Source organism: Microtus pennsylvanicus, chromosome 1 (assembly GCF_037038515.1).
Source record: "Microtus pennsylvanicus isolate mMicPen1 chromosome 1, mMicPen1.hap1, whole genome shotgun sequence".
Classification (NCBI taxonomy): domain Eukaryota; kingdom Metazoa; phylum Chordata; class Mammalia; order Rodentia; family Cricetidae; genus Microtus; species Microtus pennsylvanicus.
The window spans coordinates 147,013,439-147,037,677 of record NC_134579.1 but is presented as its reverse complement, the minus strand read 5'-3'; the positions used below and the strand labels follow the sequence as shown (position 1 = coordinate 147,037,677).

At 45.4% G+C, this 24,239-nt stretch overlaps 1 protein-coding gene and 1 pseudogene across 1 annotated transcript in view; both read right to left on the bottom strand.

The window, feature by feature from the left end:
* Window positions 1-24,239, bottom strand: part of LOC142856609 (vomeronasal type-2 receptor 26-like) — a 236,154-nt gene that overhangs the window by 170,337 nt on the left and 41,578 nt on the right. The gene's annotated exons all lie outside the window — the stretch shown is intronic.
* LOC142860419 (elongin BC and Polycomb repressive complex 2-associated protein-like) lies at window positions 12,436-14,354 on the bottom strand (annotated as a pseudogene).

Here is a 24,239-nt window from a genome sequence, read left to right as displayed (position 1 = left end):
TTTATGATGGGTAACCTTCTAGGCACAGAGCTTAGAGTAAGTGAGTTCTTGGTCCTGCTGCTTTTTCGTTTGGCAGGGATCATGTCCCATCGCAGGTGGGAAGCAGTTTATAAGGTGGAGATCCCTGTGCCAGGGCCAACAGAGTGCTTCTCATACTCATGGATTTGCGTGGCCTGTTGGCTTCCCTTTTCTGCCTGCATCCCAATGTGTTCTCTTTGCTTCCCTGAATTCTTGGTTCACAGTGACAGAAGCTTGAATAGCAGCTTGTCAGCCCTGTTTTCTGAGAGTTGTGCTGGACTGTTCTCCCTTCCAGACTAAAATGTGTGGTTGACTGGATGATCATCTCGGGGCTTTTGACAAGCTGGTGGTGGAAGGTGGGAGATTTGGTCCTATGGCAGAAGAATTTCTGTAATCACATCAATATAGTCTAAGAAAATCACTTTTCTCACAATAATTTTAGTTCCCAAGGAATTATGGCTGAGTTGTGAGACTTTTCTGAAAGAACTGGTGTGGTTATTCTAAACTCAACTGTACATTGACATGATGTTTATTTCTGCGACCTCTTTTTTCCATATTTCTCTTTAACACGCACTCCTTGTGGGTTTGAGTGTGAGTGCACGCATGTGTTTTTTCATGTGTGTGAGCGCACACATGTGTGTGTAGTAGTGTAAGGATGTGGGTGTTGGGGTGCATCAAACATGTGCAGTTTCCAGTTCAGACCACTGTGTTGCTATCAGTCTGTACCAGAATCCTGGGGTTCTTACTTCCCCAGATGCTTTTGTTTAACCTGCCTAGCTGACCAGCAAGTTCTTGGGATCCTTTCTCTGTGCTTAGATATGTATGACTGTCTCTAACCCTCAACAAAGAACACAATTTTCTCTTAAACAGGAGCTGAAGAGATTGGAAGAAAGCTCTCAGTTCCTGCAGAAGCAGAGGGAAATGGTCATGCAGGAAAAGCACTTGGTCCAAAAGCTGCAGCATCACTTTCAGGTCTCTCAGATGAGGTAGGAGCCAGACTGGGAGAGGAGGTAGAGCCAAGGGGGGCCCATGGACTTGGGGACAATATCAATTCTGTCCATCTCTGAGGCTACAAGCTAGAGCAGGGAACAGAAGACCTCAGAGAACTGAGCTGGTCCAGTAACAAGAAATTCCGTCCAGCATATATTGTGTTTGATATTCAGTGTGTCTGTAGAATTCATTCTCTATACCTTCCTTGTGAAAACAGAGTTCTCCCAAAGCTTTCCCTGAACTCACAGAGAGCTGCCTGTTATGGCCTTCCAAGATATTGGGTTTATAGGTGTGCATCAAGGGGCATGGTAAAATTCGCGTTTTTATTTAGAAAAATCCAATGAAGATTAGAGATTTCCATCTTTAACACTGCTCTGTGTAACATTTGCCAACTTCCTGTGAAAAGTGCTCTCTGGATAGAATTGGTTAAGGACTTCCCAGGATGAACCCAGGCAGATGACTCGGCTGTAGGGAAGATCCTAACCTTCTCGGGTGTGTTCTGTAACCGACTCCCAAAGCCAGGATGCAGATTCCCAGCTCTAGTCCCTAGGAAAGCACCAGTTTTTATTTGGTCCCTGAGGACCGACAGGGACAACGTTCTCAGGCACACATCTCAGGAAATGCTGCTCTAGCACGACAGGCTCTATCTGCATGTTGTTCATGTTCAAGGTTCCTTCTGGGCATGAGGACTGAGCTAGCCACACGCCCTTGTGCAGGGACCTGAGCTGCAGGCAGTTTAAGGCTATCTATAAAATGATGAATAGCTCATGTACAACTCATGCATTTCTCACGTGCTGTTGACTATAGTGTCAATATGCTGTTGCTGTTTACAAAATGATATCCCTGAATTATAGGAGAACACCCTTTTCTGTCTAGTAGAATGCACACTAACAGTGTTTATTTGAAATTATGACTTCAGTTTAATACTGAGCAAAGTTTTCGGCCCATCTACTCTGGAATCTTATTCCTTGTGAGTAACAACAAAGATATCAGTCACAAGAATAAATTCACTGTCCAGCAGAGCTGAGGTGACTTGAGGAAGCATCTTCAGCTAATGTGGCAGGTCTGTTTTTTTAAACTGCTTTTCTCTTCCAGGTCTGAAACTCCGCAGACTCATCTGGAACAGGCCACTGCCCAGGACGAGAGCCACCAGCAGAAGGATCTCCAGGAAGAACTAGGTGCTGAGTCCCATCCCCAGCAATACTGAATTCTAAGGACACATATTCTTCTTCAGTTTTGGTTACCCTTGAGTCATAGGTTCTGTTTGCCTAGCCAGTGACCCAGCATGGCTGCTTCTGGGCCTAGATTATTATTTTTTTTTCTTTTTTTGATCATACCACTTGAGAGACCTGAGGAAGCCAAAGTAAGCCACAAACACCTTCTACACATGTTCGTCACATTAGGATCAAGGCCTACAGACTAAAAGACACCCCTTGTAGCTGGGAACTCAGCGGTGAAGGAAATTCCAGCTGATCTCCAGGTGATCACACCTAATCTGATTCATGTGTCCGCTGACTCAGTTCTCGAGAAGAGAAGAACGCATCAAAAATATACTTGAGATACAGAAATCCTGAGACAAAGATTACTCAGAAGCCTACATTTACCAGCAAGTGGACTCCACCTTGGGATAACATGACATATAAGCTCCTATGTGGAATGGATCCAGGAATCTTGAAAAAGCCATTAAAATTGTGACTATCTTCCTAGCGTTTCTCCAAGGCAAGCACTTGCCTGTAGTAGGTGTAGTAGGTTCTATCAATATTTAGTGATAAATGCTAATTATTATTAGCTTTATTTTGTTTGAGTTTTGTTTTAAATGTTTGTTTATGGTTCATTTGGTTTTGGTTTTGCTATTTTGATGTTATTTATTCTTGTTATTAGTTCCATAATTTTCAAAGTTTATCCATTGTTTATATTCACTATTGTTTCAAATATATTGTTTGTTAATAAAAAATTAATTTCCAACTTTTCACACTTAATTTCAGTTTCTTTCATCAAGTGTGGTGTCACACTGCTTTAAGCCCCAAATTTCCAGGTACAGGTGGAAGCCATGGGTCAATGCCCAGTGGATGTCAACTCCTTGCTTTTATGCAGTTGGGCCACAGCTGCCTTAGTACAGCTCCTGATCTCAGCACTATTGGTGACAGAGATCACGTGGGATCCTGTGTGCATGGTGCCTGTTCTCCTGGAGGCCCCCAGTAGCTTCACCCTTCAGTGTTGTATGCCAGGAAAAACAAAGGAAACAGTAACAGATAATAAGATCCCGAATGGAGACTTGTCTGGCATCTGCCCCCTATGCCCTGGGACAGATGTCCCTGGAGAGCTAGGGTTCGGGCTTCTCTGTTCTCTTCCCTTTAGATTGCTCGGGGAACATTCACCATGCAGTGGAAAATGGCAGGCTGGAATATGTCCCCATGGTTCCCCAGTGACTCCCTGGTGACACCAAGCAGAGGTTAGATGTGATGCAACCTCTGAGCTCACTTCAGGGTATCTGTGACAGAAACAACATTGAGGTCCTATGGAAAGCCTTGACCAGTCTGGCTTCCATTTCATGCTCTTAAGCCAACCCTACAGAGGACACTTGTCCTGCTAGTCTGTGGTCTCTGAGGAGCAGAAGTGTCTGTGTCTTAAACACACCCTCTGGCGTGGGAGGTGTCTGTGTCTCAGAGCAATGAAGCCTGAAATCACTAGAGAAAATCACCCCATTTATCATGTGTCAGATGCCTGAGGGTACCTGATGAGGATGTCTCTGTCTTTGGGTAGAGAGGGGAACATCTTTGGTTTGGTTTGGGTTTCAGACGGGTACTCATGTTATTCCACATTGACCTTTAAGTTACTATTTCTGGGGTTCTCTACCTGGGTTCACACATAAGCCCCTTAAAGTTCTATCTATTTACACTACAATTTATTACAGTAGCAAAATTTCAGTTACGATGTAACAATAAAATATTTCAGGATGGGGCAGCACAGCTGAGGAAGTATATCAATGGTCACATCACTGGGAAGGCTGAAAACCACTGAACTGCATGGTTAAGGCTCCCACCTCTACCTCCTGAGTGCTGGGAATTTACCTGGTACATGCAGTGGGTGGATTTAACCCAGCGTTTGTGCATAATAGAAAAGTGTCCTACCACCTGAGCAATGGTCCTCACCACTTCACAGCCATTTCTGGAGGCAGGCCAGTGTCTTCAGGCAGGGGGATAGTCTAGGAGGCACGCCTTTGACACCGGGGGCCACAGACTTCCCCAGCTAATGACAACAACAGAAACACAGCAGAGCTCAGGCACTACCAAGACTGATCTGGATGCTGAAGAAGGCCCTTGTGGTGGCAGAAATTTCAAGAGTAGAGCTGGAGCTGTGGTCATGGCTGTGGAAGATCTCTATGTCTTTATTTGGGAGCTGGTTGTCAGCCCAAAGAAAATTCCAGCAACCATCCCCTCTGGATCTGATCCAATAGCAGAATAAGACGCCAGGGCGAGGGAGCAAGGACTGATCTCTCAGCTCAGACAGCTCAGTCTGCAGTGCATTTGTTGTGCAAACATGAAGACCTGAGTTTGATATGCAGCACCCATGAAATGGAAGGCCATGGCCAGGACTGCCTCAGCCATTAAGAGCATGGACTCTTTTTGCAGAAGATTTGAGTTCAATTCCCAACACCCAGGTGTGGTGACTTTGAACCGCCTGTATGTCTACCATTACCAACCAAAGCTCCATTTCTAGGATTTGTGTGCACACATGCACACACACACACACACACACACACACACACACACACACTAAGAATCAGCCCGAGAACAGGGACCATCAAATAAGGGGGCAGAAAGAAAGAGTCTCATGAAGAGGACCATGTGATGGAGGACACAGGCTTATTAGACAGGATGAGCTGAAGCTATGACTTGGCATTGATTGTCTTAATTTTCATTACTCTTCTTGAAGCCAGTCTTAACACCCTCCCCTGCTCGTTCTTCTCTCTCTCTCTGTCTCTCTCTCTCTCTCTCTCTCTTTCTCTGTCTCTCTCTCTCTTTCTCCCTCCCTCTCTTCCCCACTCTCTCTCCTTTCCTTCCTCTCTCTCTCTCTCTTAAATTTTTTTTTTGAGAATAAAACTGTGAACTTACGAAACAACCTGAAAGAAGAAGGATGACTGGATGGCAGGGAAATTTAATGTGGTCAGGGAGAGGAGGGATAGTCAGGCAATGCTCTTCAATGACATTTGACCTCGAACTTTCTGGAGAAGCAATAAACTTGACTAGTATGTAAGTTGAGCTGGGCACAGAGGCCCATTTTGCACATAAAATATGAATACAACAAAATAAAAACCCCATGATTTCAAAAGCCTGGAGAAGATGTCCTGATGGAGTCACCAGTGGTTCCCACAGTGGGGCTGTATGGCTAGGAGACAGTAGGTGGGTACGCAGAAAAGCAACAGCAAGAGTCGATTTCCATGGAGATAGGCTATATTCTTGTCAATGATGAAGAGCCACAGAAGCTATAAAATGTGGTCAAAATGCAGAAAAATCTCATCTTCCACACGCTTCACCTAGAAAACGTTTCCTATATCCCCTGCCCACCAACCTATATTCCATCATAGAGCAGACTGAATGATACAGGTATGGATTATTTAGGGTTTGTTCCCAGCATGCTCTGGACACACTCCATGTGGGGGGAGACCCTGTATCTGACACCACCAAAACACACTCGGTCAATATTTTGCAATAACTCAAAGGCCAAAGGGTGAGATTTTTTCTGTTTTGACCACATTTTATGCACACTGACTGTTCATCAATGTGGGGACCTTGGCTTGACATATATTTGGAAATGAGAGCCCTTCCAGCTGGGTCAAGGATGAAGATTGTTGTCATGGCAATATAGGGCTGCTGCGCACCCTACGTCAGTCTTGGGAACCACGTAAGATGACAGAAAATCCATCCATGTTCCTGGATCACTGGAGAAGAGTTGCTGGGTGATCTTCCAGGTGAGATTCCCAGTGATGTTGAAGGTATGCCTGTGATGTGAGCAAGAATCTTTTTAACAAACCCAATACCTTTGGTCCAATTTCTACCCAGCCCTTACAGTGTAGATAGTAATCGCTGTCTGCTACAGGCATCATTGATACTTCCTCTGTGTCTGCCACTCATCTTTAAACTCTCCACAGCTGTCTTTTGTTCCACAGACATTCAGAATTTGTACTCTTAAATCTGTCCGTCTGAGGCTTTGTTATACAATAAGAAAGAACTCCTCCAACCCAAGATTACAAAGCAACATACTCTAATATTTCTCTCTCATTCTTCCCTTTTGCTTCTAAGTGGATCATTAATTGTCACAATATTTGAACTTCCTATTCTTGCTGGTGGTGTAAAAGGCTCGTTTCTGTTGTGTTTACTATGCACTCTCTAATCTGTTTTCTGAGACAGCTTTACTTTCCTCTGGGTCACATTTAGGGGGGTGTCTCTGGAATTTTGTAGTTTGTGCTAATAATATAACTATCCTTATATTATGTTTTTAATCCTCAGATTTTGACTGTTTTTTCTATTTATTCTTTCAGATTAGTTATAGAATAAACTATGTTTTCACCAAACATAGAAGTTTTGTTTACTAATTTACACTAATGAGCTAATTTGAGAAATATCGCCTTTACGACACTGAGCCTTCCTTAGAGAAACATAGTGTATTTCTCTCATTTATTCTTCTTTTGCTTACATAAAAAAGACTTGACTTTTCTTTACATTTGCTATCTTAGTTAGCTTCAGGTTGTTGAATAAAATACCCAAGGCTGAATAATTTATAAGAAGCGGTTTGGTTTGGCCGCAAATTTTGGAGGGTAAAAGCCTAAGTCTGGGTGACCTCCATCTGCTTGGCTCCCCTACAGAATCAGCCTCATCAGTATCAGGAGTCCTTGAGATGGAGATCACATGGTGATGAGGAATCAGGAGAGTCAATGGAGAGAGCTGGACCAACAATAGATCAGCCTGCTCTCCAGTTGAGCAATGCAGTCCCTGTAACCTGCCCTGAGGCATCACTTAGAACACCATTAAGCTGAATTTTGGTTGTGAGGCACAACAGTACTGGCCTTGACATCTCCCATCAGTCATTATTTCCAGGTGTGTTAAAGATCTTGCTTTGGTCTGAATTCCCCCTCTTGGCTGCTATGGTAGTGTGCATCTAGAATATACTCAGAAGGCCTCTGTGGTAAAGGTTTGGACTCCAGCCCATGGTGCTTTGGGGAACAGAGGGGACCTATAAGAAATGGAGACTGGAGGGAGGATTTCACATAGGCTTGCCACCTTTGAGTGAGACACTGAGAGCCCAGTCTGTCCTCTCTCATATGTGTACAAGTGAAGGGCTTGTCATGTGCTGCCACCACAAGGGGCTATCTCACCACAGGCCCAAAACAGTGAACACAACCAATCAGAACTAAAGCCTTTAAAATGGAAACTAAAGTAAATCCCTTCTCTTTGTCCTTGACTATCTCTGGAACTTGTTAGAGTAAAAAACACTTACACCCTTACCCAAGCAGTGGTGATTAACATATCCGAGGGGTCTGCATATTTCCTTGTGCCCAGAGCTTCATAATAAAAATAGTTAAAAAAAACCATAGCCTGCTTGGGCGCTGGGTCCTAACCCAAAGCGGAGTGTAAAGGGGAGCTCGGGGGCTTCTTTGTCCCCATAGCCCACCTGCAGCAAGCAGGGTAGGCCCTTTGTCTGCAAGCAAACCAAGCAGCACGGAGTTGCGATCAGGGCACCTAGTGAAACATCATTGTGGTGAGTGAGTGCTGCGGCACCCGGGAACAGCCCGCCTACACTTCCTGATCAACCTACAGGGCTACACTGCCCGGTACCTCCTCTCTCTTCCTATCCCATCCAGCTTACATCCAGATCCCCCCATTCCCTGTCTCCCTCCCCCCCTCCCTTCCTTGGTGACAGAGCGCCTCTCTGCTCTGCCTGCTTGGGCGCTGGGTCCTAACCCAAAGCGTAGGGCAAAGGGGAGCTCGGGGGCTTCTTTGTCCCCATAGCCCACCTGCAGCAAGCAGGGTGGGCCCTTTGTCTGCGAGCGAACCAAGCAGCAAGGAGTTTCGATCAGGACACCTAGTGAAACATCATTGTGGTGAGTGAGTGCTGCGGCACCCGGGAACAGCCCGCCTACACTTCCTGATCAACCTATGGGACAATACGGTACCTCCTCTCTCTTCCTATCCCATCCAGCTTACATCCAGATCCCCCTACCCCCTGTCTCCCTCCATCCCTCCCTTCTTGGGGCAGAGCGCCTCCTGGCTCAGCCTCCCTGGGCTCTGGGACTGAACCCGAAGGTGAGTGCAAAGGGGAAGGTGGTAGCTCCTTTGTCTCCATAACCTGCCTGCAGCAAGCAGGGTGGGCCCTTTGTTTGCAAGCTAACCAAGCAGCAAGGAGATCTGAACTGGACTCCAGGAGAAACATCACGGGGGAGTGACATCACTGGGAAGGTACATCAGTTGGCAAGAAGACCTGATCCTGTAAAAGAAGATCCATAGGAGAATATTGGGAGGAAGAGATGGGGAGACGCCAATGCAAGAATTCACCCAACAATCTGAAAAACAACACGAAACCACCAGAAGCCAGCGACCTCACAACAGGAGGACATGAGCACCTTAATCAAGAAGAAGGAGAAAAAACTGACTTCATGACAGGGATTGACACCCTTAAACAGCATACAAAAAAACGCCCTTATAGAAATGGATGAGAAGTATAACAGGAAGTTCGAGGAATTGAGTAAATCAGTGAATGATACCCTAGGAAAGCAAGGAAAAACAATCAAGCAGATAATGGACACAGTTCATGATTTGAAAAATGAAATGGAGGCAAAGAAGAAAACACAAACAGAGGGCCGGCTGGACATGGAAAATCTAGGTAAACGAATAGAGACTACAGAAACAAGCATAACCAGCAGAATACAAGAGATAGAAGAAAGAATCTCAGAGTCTGAGGATAACATAGAGAAAATAAACGCACTGATCAAAGAAAACAGCAAGTCCAACAAACTCTCATCACAAAACATTCAGGAAATATGGGACACAATAAAAAGACCAAACCTAAGAATAATTGGAGTAGAAGAAGGAGAAGAAGTGCAGCTCAACGGTCCAGAAAATATACTTAACAAAATTATAGAAGAAAACTTTCCCAACCTGAAGAAGGATGTACCTATGAAGGTTCAAGAGGCATACAGAATCCCAAATAGGCTGGATCAAAAAAAAACATCCCCTCGCCATATAATAATCAAAACACAAAATATACAGAATAAAGAAAGAATATTAAGAGCCGCAAAGGAAAAAGGCCAACTTAATTATAAAGGTAAACCTATCAGACTTACACCTGAATTCTCTATGGAAACCATGAAAGCCAGAAGGTCCTGGATAGATGTACTGCAAAAGCTAAGAGACCATGGATGCAAGCCCAGACTACTATATCCAGCCAAGCTTTCGTTCACCATAAATGGAGAAAACAAAATTTTCCAGGATAAAAACAAATTTAAGCAATACGTAGCCACAAATCTAGCCTTACAGAAAATAATAGAAGGAAAATCACTAACCAAGGAGTCCAACAAAGACCTCAATAACTCAGACATCTAGAGACCCTTCACCAGTGCAACTCAAAGAAGGGAAACACACAAACCCTACTACTAAAAAAGTGACCGGAGTTAACAACCACTGGTCATTAATATCACTTAATGTCAATGGGCTCAACTCACCTATGAAAAGGCACAGGCTAAGAGACTGGATACGAAAACAGGATCCAACATTCTGCTGTCTACAAGAAACACACCTCAACCACAAAGACAGGCACCTACTCAGAGTAAAGGGCTGGGAAAAGGCTTATCAAGCAAATGGACCTAAGAAACAAGCAGGTGTGGCCATACTAATTTCTAACAAAGTTGACTTCAAACTTAAATCAATCAGAAGAGATGGAGAGGGACATTTTATACTCATAACAGGAACAATTCATCAGGAAGAAGTCTCAATCCTGAATATCTATGCCCCAATATAAAAGCACCCACATACGTAAAAGAAACATTGCTAAAATTCAAGGCAGCCATCAAACCGCACACACTAATAGTAGGAGACTTCAACGCTCCTCTCTCACCAATGGACAGGTCAATCAGACAGAAACCTAACAGAGAAATTAGAGAATTAATGGAGGTAATGAAGCAAATGGACTTAACAGACATCTATAGAATATTCCACCCAAAGAGGAAAGAATATACCTTTTTCTCTGCAGCTAATGGAACCTTCTCGAAAATTGACCACATACTCGGTAACAAAGCTAACTTACACAGCTACAAAAAAATATTACTAACCACCTGTGTCTTATCAGACCACCATGGATTAAAGTTAGAATTCAACAACAATGCTACCCCCAGAAAGCCTACAAACTCATGGAAACTGAACAGTCAACTACTGAACCATACCTGGATTAAGGAAGAAATAAAGAAAGAAATTAAAGTCTTCCTTGAATTCAATGAAAATAAAGAAACAACATACTCAAACTTATGGGACACTATGAAAGCAGTCCTAAGAGGAAAGTTCATAGCACTAAGTGCCCACTTAAAGAAAACAGAGATAGCACATATTGGAGACTTAACAGCCCACCTGAAAGCTCTAGAAAAAAAAGAAGCAGACTCACCTAGGAGGAGTAGAAGACTGGAAATAATCAAACTGAGGGCTGAAATCAACAAAATAGAAACACAGAAAACAATCCAAAGAATCAATGAAACAAAAAGCTGGTTCCTGGAGAAAATCAACAAGATTGACAAACCCCTATCCAAACTAATCAAACGACAGAGAGAGAATTTGCAAATTAATAAGATCAGAAATGAAAAGAGGGACATAACCACAGACACAGAGGAAATTCAGAGAATCATTAGATCTTACTACAAAAGCCTATATGCCACAAAACTGGAAAATGTAAAGGAAATGGATACTTTTTTAGATAAATATCATATACCAAAGTTAAATCAGGACCAGGTGAACAGTCTAAATAGACCTGTGAGTCGCAAAAGTGAAGAATTAGAAGAGGTTATCAAAACCTCCCTACCAAAAAAAGCCCAGGACCAGATGTTTTCAATGCAGAATTCTACCAGAACTTCCAAGAAGAGCTAATACCTATACTCCTTAATGTATTTCACAATATAGAAACAGAAGAGGCACTGCCAAATTCCTTTTATGAAGCTAGAGTTACTCTGATAATAAAACCGCACAAAGACTCAACCAAGAAAGAGAATTACAGGCTGATCTCACTCATGAACATCAATGCAAAAATCCTCAACAAAATACTGGCAAACCGAATCCAAGAACACATTAGAAAAATTATCCATTATGATCAAGTAGGCTTCATCCCAGGGATGCAGGGCTGGTTCAACATACGAAAATCTATCAATGTAATCCATCATATAAATAAACTGAAAGAAAAAACCATATGATCATCTCATTAGATGCTGAAAAAGCATTTGACAAAATTCAACATCCCTTTATGATAAAAGTATTGGAGAGATTAGGGACACAAGGGCCATACCTAAATATAATAAAAGCTATATACAGCAAGCCGACAGCTAACATCAAATTAAATGGAAAGAAACTCAAAGCCATCCCGTTAAACTCAGGAACACGACAATGCTGTCCACTCTCACCATACCTCTTCAATATAGTGCTTGAAGTTCTAGCCATAGCAATAAGACAACATAAGGGGATCAAGGGGATTTGAATTGGAAAGGAAGAAGTGAAAGTTTCGTTATTTGCAGATGATATGATAGTGTACATAAGCGACCCCCAAAACTCCACCAATGAACTTTTACAGCTGATAAACACCTTTAGTAATGTGGCAGGATACAAGCTCAACTCCAAAAAATCAGTCGCCCTCTTATACACAAAGGATATGGAAGCAGAGAGGGAAATCAGAGAAGCTTCACCTTTCACGATAGCCACAAACAGCATAAAATATCTTGGGGTAACCCTAACCAAGGAAGTGAAAGATCTATTTGACAAGAACTTTAAGGCATTGAAGAAAGAAACTGAGGAGTATACCAGAAAATGGAAGGACCTCCCTTGCTCTTGGATTGGGAGGATCAACATAGTAAAAATGGCAATTCTACCAAAGGCAATTTATAGATTCAATGCAATCCCCATCAAGGTCCCATCAAAATTCCTCACAGATCTTGAGAGGACAATAATCAACTTTATATGGAAAAACAAAAAAACCCAGGATAGCCAAAACAATCCTATACAATAAAGGATTGTCTGGACGCATTACCATCCCTGACTTCAAACTCGATTACAGAGCTGCAGTGATGAAAACATTGTGGTACTGGCATAAAAACAGAGAAGTCGACCAATGGAATCGTATAGAAGACCCGGATTTTAACCCACAAACCTATGAACACCTCATTTTTTTTTGATCTGATTTTATTGATTTCTTCCACCTTCCATTATCTTCCCAGGGAATTTTTGGCCCGTTCCCGTGGATAAACCAGCCTTGGGCCACACAACTAGGCCCTCTGCCCTCCTCTTTAAGGGAGGAGGGAAGTGGGGCTGGAGGACTCTTCCACTCATCAAACCTTATGGCAAGGGAAACCCCAAAAACTGGACAAAAGGGTAAAGTTGCTCAACCCTGCTGGTTGAGACTGAGGCTCTCATCAACGGGAGAATCACCTGAACTTGGGGAGAAGGACTAGGAATAGAAAAGGGGGTGTAAAGGGTTAAAGGTCTGAACCGTGGGGGGTAGAGGATGCCCCCAGGGAGTTGTCAATCATTTTCCCACCCCACAGCAACCCCATGTCCCTGAACTGGCCCTCAAATGCGGAAACAACCGGTTTGTCCATCACCAAGGTCCTTCCCTCCGTCCCTTTCTTTTGGTCTCTGGGCAGTTGCCGCCTTGCTCCCCTGGGGTATAAAGACCCTGGTCGCCCGCTGAGAGGGCAGGGATGGGGCTGGTTATGCAGCCTTCTACAGTTAAGGCTTTTCCGGAAGCCATCCCTTGGTTCATTGGTCGAGATGAGGGACTATCACCCCGACCTCTCAGGTGCTTGAAGATCACTGTCATTTGCGGTTCTCGGCACACAGTCCATAAAATGCAAAAAGACAGACAAATCTGAGAATCAAGGCTCCCTCCTGGAGTCCTCAGACTGCCCGGGGCCCCAACCCGGAGAAGAGGTCTAAAGCTCAGGGTTCTTCCAAGTTGACCCACCAGGATTTGAGGCCCGGGGGCTCGGGGACAGCGGGTCCTCCCATCTGCCACCTCCACAGCGGGTGGGCAGGCGGAGGCTTTTCGTCTCCCTGGAGGCGAAGCGAGGAAGCCGGCCCTAAGTCTCCGTCCTCTTCCACCACCAGGGCTGGTGGACAGGGAAAGCAGTCGAGGAGGCTAAAGGTGCTCGAGGTGGGGAGCGTCGGGACGGGCCGGCGGGGCTGCACTCCGCGCGGAGGCGGCGCTGGCCGCCGGCGTTTCTTGGCTGCTACCCGGGCTTTGGCTGCCGGCCGCTCGGGCCCTCGGCGCAAACTTGGAGTGTCCAGGGCGAAGCCCTTCGCATAACACCAAAGTTTCGAGCGGCGGATCAGGCGATTGAAATGTTCCTGGCGGAGATCACTGGGCGCGTCCGGCGCTGCGTCTGCCGTCGAAGGGCTGAGCGCGGGTGCCTCGGGCGCGGCCGGGGCAGGGTCTCCACCAGATGCAGCCGCCGAGGCCGGCACAGGCTGCTCCGGAGACGCAGGTTCCGGGGAGAGGCCCGCAGGTGGCGGAGGATCTGGGAGCTGGGCTCATGAGGCGGACTGCTAGCTGCATCAGGCTGGAACTCCAGACTCGGGGCTGGCCTGGGCGGGGACCAGGCGGAGCTGGTCGGAGAATCCCGAGGACTCCGGGGAGCAGGGCAGCAACCGGGAGGTGCGCAGGAACCAGAACCGAAGTGCGGGAAGCCGCCTCCGCCCTCTTCCTCTTCTTCGCCGCCTGGGCACACCGCGATTCCTGCATCCTCGCGGGCCGCGGAGCTCACGTCGCTCGGTGGCCCGGCCTGTTCCCCGAGGTGCTTCAGACTGTCCACAGCCCTGCCGCCGGTGCATGGCGAGGCCGGGGGGGCCCAGCAGTACCGGGGTCCGCGGCGCCAGCTCTCCAGCCCCCAGGCCCAGGGCGGACGGCCGGGGTTTGGCAAGGGCGCAGAAGGCGAGGGCACGCAGGCACAGCGGGGAGAACTCCGGGGTCCCCCGACGCGGTTTCCGGGGCGTGGGCGAGCAGGGAGACCCCCGCGGGGACGCGGGCACTGTCAGGCGGGGAGGAGGACACAGAGTCTCCATGGAGCAGCCTTGGGGGTCGCCCACTGCGGGGGCCCTGGTCCCAAAGGCAACGGCGGGATGCCCCGGCGGCCCGAAGAGCCCGCTGGCCAGGGGAACATCGCCCCCCGTCGACGGGAGGTCTGTGCTCACGGGCGCCCCGGGCCCGCCACCGGGGACCCGCGGCGGTGCTCCGGGTCCCTCCGCGGTCTCGTCACGCGGCCCTCGCGGCGGCCGGACTCCTGGGTCCCCCGCGCGTCCCCGGTGCAATGGGTCGCGCTTCCTGCCGCCGCGTTCCCGGCGCACCCCCCTCAACGCTGAGGCAGGGGCAAACAAAGCGGCCGCACTCACAGCCGGCGGGAAGGACCCCGGCCCAGCGGCGGGGAGGGCGCCTTCCGCCCTCTCAGCTTCTTTCTTTGAACACCTCATTTTTGATAAAGGAGCCAAAAGTATACAATGGAAGAAAGAAAGCATCTTCAACAAATGGTGCTGGCATAACTGGATGTCAACCTGTAGAAGAATGAAAATAGACCCATATCTATCACCATGCACAAAACTCATGTCCAAATGGATTAAAGACCTCACTATCAGTCAGAACACACTGAAACTGATAAAAGAGAAAGTGGGAAGTACCCTACATCAGATGGGCACAGGAGATCGCTTCCTATATGTAACCCCAACAGCTCAGACATTAAGGGCCACATTGAATAAATGGGACCCAATAAAACTGAGAAGCTTCTGTAAAGCAAAGGACACTGTCACCAAGACAAAAAGGCAACCTACTGACTGGGAGAAGATCTTCACCAACACCGCAACAGACAAAGGTCTGATCTCCAAAATATACAGAGAACTCAGGAAACTAGACTTTAAAATGCTAATTAATCAATTAAAAAATGGGGCACTGACCTGAACAGAGAATTCTCAGCAGAGGAAGTTCAAATGGCCAAAAGACACTTAAGGTCATGCTCAACCTCCTTAGCGATCAGGGAAATGCAAATCAAAACAACTTTGAGATATCATCTTACACCTGTCAGAATGGCTAAAATAAAAAACTCCAATGATAGCCTTTGCTGGAGAGGCTGTGGAGGAAGGGGTACCCTCATCTATTGCTGGTGGGAATGCAATCTTGTGCAACCACTTTGGAAATCAGTGTTTCGGTTTCCAGGAAATTCGGGATCAACCTACCCCTGGATCCAGCAATACCACTCCTGGGAATATACCCAAGAGATGCCCTATCATATGACAAGAGCATTTGTTCAACTATGTTCATAGCAGTATTATTTGTAATAGCCAGAACCTGGAAACAACCTAGATGCCCTTCAATGGAAGAATGGATGAAGAAAGTGTGGAATATCTACACATTAGAGTACTATGCTGCGGTAAAAACACCGACTTCTCGAATTTTGCATGCAAATGGATGGAAATAGAAAACACTATCCTGAGTGAGGTAACCCAGACCCAAAAAGATGAATATGGGATGTACTTACTCACAATTGGTTTCTAGCCATAAATAAGGGACACAGAGCCTACAATTGGTGATCCTAAAGAAGCTAAGTAAGAAGGTGAACCAAAGGAAAAACATATAGTTATCCTCTTGGCTATGGGAAGTAGACAAAGTTGCCAGGGAGAAAATTGAGATCTTGGGGGTGGGGTGGGATGGGGGTAAGGGGAGATGGGGAGAGAAAAGGGAGAAGGGGAGGAAGGGGGAAACTTGGGGGAAAAGCAGGATTGGGATAAAGGAAGGTTGGATAGGGGAGCACGGAAGCACAATTCTTAGTTAAGGGAGCCACCTTAGGGTTGGCAAAAGACTTGAACCTAGAGTGGCTCCCAGGTGCCCAAGCCTAGGTCCCCAGTTAATTCCTTGGGCAGCTGGGGATAGGGAACCTGAAATGACCCTATCCTAGAGCAATACTGACGAATATCTTGCATATCATCATAGAACCTTCATATGGTGATGGATGGAGATAGAGACAGAGACCCACACTGGAGCACTGGACTGAGCTCCCAAGGTCCCAATGAGGAGCAGAAGGAGGGAGAACATGAGCAAAAAGTCGGGACCACGAGGGGTGCACCCACCCACTGAGACAGTGGAGCTGATCTATTGGGAGCTCACCAAGGCCAGCTGGACTGTGACTGAAAAAGCATGGGATAAAACTGGACTCTCTGAACATGGCGAACAATGAGAGCTGATAAGACGCCAAGGACAATGGCAAGGGGTTTTGATCCTACATAATGTGCTGGCTTTGTGGGAGCCTAGCCAGTTTGGATGTTCACCTTCCTAGACATGGACAGAGCGGGGAGGACCTAGGACTTAACACAGGGCAGGGAAATATTGGTACATATATGTGCATGAGCATACACTCTGTGCATGCACAAAAATACTGGCGCATGCATACACATTATCCTCCAATATATATTACATGCATAAAAACAGGAAAATAAAATCCAACACTTCAAAACTGACAGTTTTCTAATTGAACTTGATCCCCCAGAAGAGACTTATCCTTTTCTTCTCTGCCCAAAATAAAATTTCTTCTTAGAGGAAGAAATAAACAGCTCATTTTTTTTTTTGAATTGAAGAGAGAAAACTTGTCCTAGGGAAATTCCCAGGAATCCACAAGGATGACCAAAGTTAAGACTCCTAGCAATATTGGAGAGGGTGAGTGAAGTAGATTCCACTGTAGTCAGATTGGTGACTCTCCTAACTACCATCATAGAGCCTTCATACAGTAATTGATAGAACCAGATGCAGAGATCCACCACCAAGCACCAGACCGAGCTCCGGGAATCCAGTCAAAGAGAGACAGAAGGGTTTATAGTATAAGCAAGAGAGGTGAGAAGGAAGTCTACAGAGAGAGCTGAACCAAGGTTGTGAAAACTTGTGAACTCTAGACCTGCAGCTGTGGAGTCTCCATGTAACTGAACTAGGCCTTCTGCATGTGCGAGAAAGTTGTGTTGCTTGGCCTATCTCAGGAGCTCTTGGCAGAGGGACCAGAATCTATCCCTGATGCATGAACTTGCTTATTGGAGCCCATTCCCTATAGTGGAATGCCATGCTCAGCATTAAGATGGGAGGAGGAATGAGCTTGGCCCTGCTTCAACTTAATATGCCAGGTTTTATTGATTCCCCATGGGAAACCTTATACTTTGGGAGGGGCCAGGGAATGGGCTGAGGGGAGGCAACAGTGGGGCAGAGGATTGGTTGGAATATAAAATAAAATTTAAAAGAGTGAAATAAAGAACATTCTTTAACGACTAATTTCAGTCCTTTTTACCATGTGGAAGGAAATATGCATATGGATTTCAAAGATCGTCTTGCAAAGATTACTGATATTTACCATTAGAAAAATAGGTATTTGGTAATATATATGAGACAACCTTTCCTTGGTAAGATCTGGCCATTCCTGAAACTAAATCTACTATCTGTGTAGACCAGACTAGCTCAAATTCAGAGATTTACCTTCCTATGCCTCCTATATGTTTTATTAAAGGCACGTGCCACCATACCCTGCTGTGATGAATATTTTGTAAATGACATTTGCTGTGTCATATGGTAAATATATTTCTCTATGTTTGAATATTTTCACATGATTTCTATAGTGGCTTCATCACTTACTATCCCACTGACAGTGAATGATAGTTCCCCATCCTTATCAGCATGTGTTGTCAATTGTTTCTTTTGCTTTTTATCATACTGGCTGGTGGGAAAAGAATTCTCAAGCAGTTTTAAATTGAAATTTCATGAGTATAAGTGATATATAACACTTTTTTGAGATATATTTTTAGTTGTTTCTTTCTCAAAAGTTCTCTGTTCAGATCCCTACCTTTTTTTTGAGTATACCACTGGGAGTAATTGAAGATTCTCTACCGCCTTGAAGAGCATTTAAAATGTTAAGCAGCTTGGTTGCAGCCGCTCTAGATGCTGGCTCCACGTCTCTCCAATTTCAAAATGGTGGAAGTACTATTTCTGCTAGCTCTGGAGCCACCACGAAGTCACCAGAGTCAGACACACTGAATCTTTCCTAATAAGCCACGACCTCGTGGTAAACACACATTAAAAAAAAATATGTTAGATCAGAAGTGAGAGTAGGCCAAAAAGAGGCTAGATATAATGGGCCAGACAGTAATTTAATTAATTTCTGTGTGGTTATTTCAGCTATAAGCTAGCCGGGCAGTAGAATGGAACAAGGGGCCCGCGCTCCTCCTACCTCAGTCATGTAGATTAGATCTATATGTGTCTCTCTTAGGGTCTAGATTATCTGGGATTGTGATTCTTAGGCTGGTTTTCTTTGCTTTACATTTAAAAATGATTTATGAGTGAGTACATATTATGTTGTGTTGCTGAGTCTGGGATACCTTATTAAAATGATGTTTCCTGATCAATCCATTAGCCTGCAAATTTCAAGATGTTGTTACTTTTCTCTGCTACGCAGTACTCGATTTTGTAAATGTATCACATTTTCCTTATCCATTCTTCGATCGAGGGGCATTTAAGTTGTTTCCAGGTTCTGGCTATGACAAACAATGCTGCTATGAACATACATAAGCACATGTCCTTTGGGTGCGATTGAGCATCCTCTGGATATATACCCAAAAGTGGTATTACTGCATCTTCAAGAACGTTCTTTTCTAATTTTCTAAGAAAACACACACCGATATCCAAAGGGGCTGTACTAGCTTGCACTCCCACCAGCAATTAAGGAGTGTTCGCTTTACCCCACAATCTCTCCAGCATAAGCTGTCATCAGTAATTTTGATCTTGGCCATTCTCACAGGTTTTAGATAGAATTTCCGAGTTGTTTTGATTTGCGTTTATCTGATGACTAAGGATGTTGAGCATTTCCTTGTCTTTCAACAGTTTAGATTCCTCTGATAAGAGTTCTTTGTTTAGGTCTGTACCCCATTTTTTAAATTGGATTATTTGTTCTTTTGATGACCAATTTCTTGAGATATTTGTATATTTTGGAGATCAGACCTCTGTCTGATGTGGAGTTGGTGAAGATCTTTTCCCAGTCTGTAGGCTGTCCTTTTGTCTTGTTGAATGTGTCCTTTGCTTTACTAAACTTTTTATTTTCAGGAGTTCTCATTTATTAATTGTTTCTCTCAATGTCTATGCTAGTAAGGTCAATTATAGGAAGTGGTCTCCTGTGGCAGGCTTCAAGGATACTTCTGAATTTCTCTTCTATGATGTTCAGTGTGACTGGTTTTATATTGAGGTATTTGATCCAATTTGATTTGAGTTTTGTGCATAGTGGTAGATATGGATCAATTTTATTCTTCTACATGTTGATATCCAGTTATATCAGCATCATTTCTTCAATATTCTTTCTTTATTCCATTTGATTATTTTTTTGCTTCTTTGTAAAAAAAATCAGGTTTTTGAAGGTGAATGGTTTAACATCCAAGGCTTTGATTCAGTTTCATTGTACCTCCTTTCTGTTTTTATGCCAATGCCAGGCTGTTTTCAATAGTGAAGCTCAATAGTAGAGTTTTAAGTCTCTACTATATGGGATTGTGATGCCTCCAGAAGTTTTATATTGTACAGAATTGTTTTGGCTATCCTGAGTTTTTTGCTTTTCCTTATGAAGTTGAATACCATTATTCAAGGTCTGTGAAGGATTTTGGTGGGATTTTGATGGGCAATGCATGGAATCTGTAGATTGCTTTGGTAAGATTGCCATTTTACTATGTTAATTCTAGCTACCCAAGATCATGGGAGATCTTTCCACTTTCTGGTATCTTTCTCAATTTCTTTCTTCAAAGATTTAAAGTTCTTGTCATACAAGTCTTCCACTTGTTTGGTTAGAGTTACTGCAAGATATTTTATGTTATTTGTAGCTATTGTAAAGAGTGATGTTTCTCTGATCTCTTTCTCAGCCCATTTATCTCCTGTGTACAGGAGGGCTACTGATTTCAGTTAATCTTGTATTCTGATACATTACTGAAAATGTTTGTGAGTTGGAGAAGTTCCTTGGTAGAACTTTTGGGGTCGCTTATGTAAACTATTATATCATCAGCAGACAATGAGAGTTTTACTTTTCTTTTCTGACTTTTTTCCCCTTTATCTCCTTTTGGTGTCTTATTGCTGTAGCTAGGATCTCAATAACTATACTGAATAGATATGGAGGAAGTGGACAACTTTGTCTTATTTCTGATTTCAGTGGGATCGCTGGGATTTTCTCTCCATTTACTTTGATGTTGGCAATTGGCTTGCTGTATATTTCCTTTATCATATATAGGTATATTCCTTTGGTGACAGAGCTGATCAGATGGTTCACTCAGCATTGTGGATTGAGGAATCCCAGCACTCTGCCCAGACTAAAGAGAACAATGACATATTCTCTGGGTCACTAGGCTTTCAAATGTATTCATTTGACTAGGAACAAAAAACTAAGAAACAAAACAAAGCAGATCTGTGTCCTGTCATAGCTTGATAAAGGGACAATCAGTTTAATCTCTATAATCCTCCAGTGTCCTGAACTGCAGGAGGACTCCCCACATACTTTCTTGTCCTATGGAGTTTATTATTGGGCATTCAAAATGAAGCCTTTGATGAATTTTCACTACAGTCATGTTAGTTGGTTTGACATCATATTACTGTGGCAGGATTCCCCAAGAAAACCACTTAAAGAGGCAGGAATAATTTCAATTTATAGCTTTGGGGATTGCTGTCCTTGATAAGATGGTTCCATGTCCCTCATCTTGTAAGAAGTAATTATATCACAGTGAAATTGAAGTGATCTGCTCACCAAAGACAGGAAGCAAAAGAGGGGAGGAAGGTAGGGAGAGAGAGAGAGAGAGAGAGAGAGAGAGAGAGAGAGAGAGAGAGAGGAGGAGGAGGAGGAGAGAAGAAGAAGAAGAAGAAGAAGAAGAAGAAGAAGAAGAAGAAGAAGAAGAAGAAGAAGAAGAAGAAGAAGAAGAAGAAGAAGTTTCCAAGGGTCCAAGACCCAGCCACCAAACACATTCCCTCAAAGATATACTTCGTCTAGTTAGGCCACACCTTCTGAAGTTTCCAGAACTTCTCTGCAGGAGAAGTGCCTACTTGTTCATGTTGGCAAACCAGTTAGCTTAGCACAAAAATAACCACAAGAAACTCTATTAAGTAAAAGACTGCTTGGCCCATTAGCTATATCTTCTTATTGTCAACCTCGTACATCTTAATTTAACCCATTTCTGTTAATCTGTATATCACCACATGGCAGTGGCTTACTGGCAAATGTTTGGCAAGTCTGACTCTGATGACTCCATGGCGTCTCACTGACTATGCCTTCTTTCTCTCAACATTCAGTTCTGTCTTCCCTGCCTACACAAGTTCTCCCCTATCACTCTGCCAAGGCAATTCTCTATTCATTATTCATAATCACAGCACACAGAGGGACCTCCAGCAGACAAAGCCTTTAGCTCATAAGTGGCTTAACAGATATAAACCATAATAGCTCGTTCTAAAATGTTACATAGGCCGGTTGTGGTGGCGCACGCCGGTAGGATTTGCTGCAGGAGGCAGAGGCAGGAGGATCACGAGTTCGAGGCCAGCCTGGGGTAAAATGTTACATAGTATTTTACATGCATTTACAATATTTCAAATCAACAAGTTCTCTCTGAAATCACAACAGAAATGAATGTCATGGAAGACATGTTCCTGGACACTAGTGCATGACCAGTGAGTGTCTAAAGATGTGCCTTAGTTGGGACAGTCCTTGCCTAGTGTGATGAGGTTCTGGGTTTGGGTCCCAGCACCATGTAAGTTGGGTATAGTGGTACACACCCAGAATGCCTGCACTAAGGATGTGGAGGGAGGAGGAACAGTAGCTCAAGGTTATCCTTAGTTGCAAATTGGAAGTCAGCCTGGACTACCTGATAACCTGTCTTTCAAAAACAAAAATAGCCAGGGGACAAATCACAAACACAATTAAGGGGAAGGAGTATAACAAGTGCAGATGGGGAAAATGAGTCAAGGGAGAAAGATGGGAAGATGAATGTGCCTCTCCTTTAGACTTTAGTGTATTTTTCCAACATCATTGGCCTGTTCCTGCTGTGCTCTTCCTCAATGACAACGCCGTCTAAGGTAAGCAGATGCATCAGTGATGTCCATGAGCCCTGGGACATTCATATCTGTTTCTTTATTGATTTTTTGGGCTGTCCTTTTTGCCACAAACTTGTTTTCAATAATAGATGAACTGCTTAGAAAATTCACAATAGAAGAAATGGATGTGTTGTGGGGAAGGGTATGAGAGGTAATAAGTGCATTATGGACACAGGAAGACTTGGGGTGTACCTGGGCCACCACACAGCCACAGGTATGAGCTATACCATGGGTCAGGTAGGGCAGGACTCAACCAGGAACCACCCGGGGGACTCCAGCCCCAGGCCAGGATATAACAACATCTCTGGGCCACGCCATGTGTTTAACACTTTAGAAAGCATGAGTCTATTGAGGTCTCAATTTTCTATCTGGGTACAGTGAAAGGCTTGCTCTTACCTCTCTGACTAAAACGCAGGAAGACTGCAAAGGAGCTGAATTCCAGGGTGTTGTTCTTTTTTAAAAATGCTCCAAGATCCCCGCAGCAGAAACAGCAGAAATGCTGTAAGTCCCAAATGGTGGCGGCGTGCCATGTGGTGGCAGGCAGCAGGCCCTGGGAGCAGCCAGTCCCAGGCAGAAATGGCTGCCGGTCCCAGAGCGGTGGCCCGAGTGGTGGTGGTGGCGGGTCATGTGGCAGCAGGCAGTGGGACCCAGGCAGAGTAGGCTTCTGGTCCTTGAGCAATGGCTGGTTCCAGGCAGGGAGACACGTGGCAGGAGGGCAGAAGACAGAAACATGGATAGACAAGACATGCAGGGTGAGGTTGAATGTTTATTCAGGGGGTTATGGAGGAGGAAGGGTGAAGGGGGCGCAGAGAGAGAGAGGGAGAGAGAGAGAGAGAGAGAGAGAGAGAGAGAGAGAGAGAGAAGAGGAGAAAGAGACAGAGAAGGGGTGAAGCAGAGAAGTGGGGAGAGAGGCAGAAGCGAAACTGCCTCTCCGAGAGGAAGATGGAAAAAAAAGCGAGCTCACACCAGAAGCTGAAGATCAGCCTGCCTCAGCGGATGGGGGAGGGAGTGGGCGTGGCTTGTCTCTTAAAGGGACCAAAACCATAACATTCCCAGGTCTTCCTTATAATAAAAAGTAAGCCCGTCAAGGAAGCAGAAAAGGAAGGGCCCAAGATGGCGGTGGGCAGGTCAGAGGTAATGGGAGTGGGCGTGGCTTGTCCCTTAAAGGGACAGGAAAGCACAACATTCCCAGGTCTTCCTTATAATAAAAAGCAGGAGACCAGGCAGCACAGCCAAAAGAAACTGGGGCGGCGAACTCTCAAGACTGCTTCCGGCTGCTTCCCCCCTTCTCTGTCTCTTTCCTATCTCTCTTTCCCCTCTTCTCTCTTTCCCCTCTTCTCTCTCTCTCTCTCTCTCTCCCCACCCCACCCTTCACCCTTCCTCCTCCATAACCCCCTGAATAAACATTCAACCTCACCCTGCATGTCAAGTCTATCCATGTTTCTGTCTTCTGCCCGCCAGCCATGTGTCTCCCTGCCTGGGACCAGCCATTGCTCAGGGACCAGCAGCCATCTCTGCCTGGGGCCCACTGCCTGCTGCCACATGGCCAGCCACCACTGCTCTGGGACCAGCAGCTGTCTCTGCCTGGGACTGGCTGCTCCCAGGGCCCACTGTATGCTGCCACATGGCCCTCCACCACTGCTCTGGGACCAGCAGCTGTCCCTGCCTGGGACTGGCTGCTCCCAGGGCCCGCTGTCTGCCGCCACATTGCCCGCTGCCACTGCTCTGGGACCAGCAGCTGTCCCTGCCTGGGACTGGCTGCTCCCAGGGCCCGCTGTCTGCCGCCACATGGCCCGCTGCCACCGCTCAGGCCACCGCTCTGGGACCTGCAGCCATTTCTGCCTGGGACTGGCTGCTCCCAGAGCCTG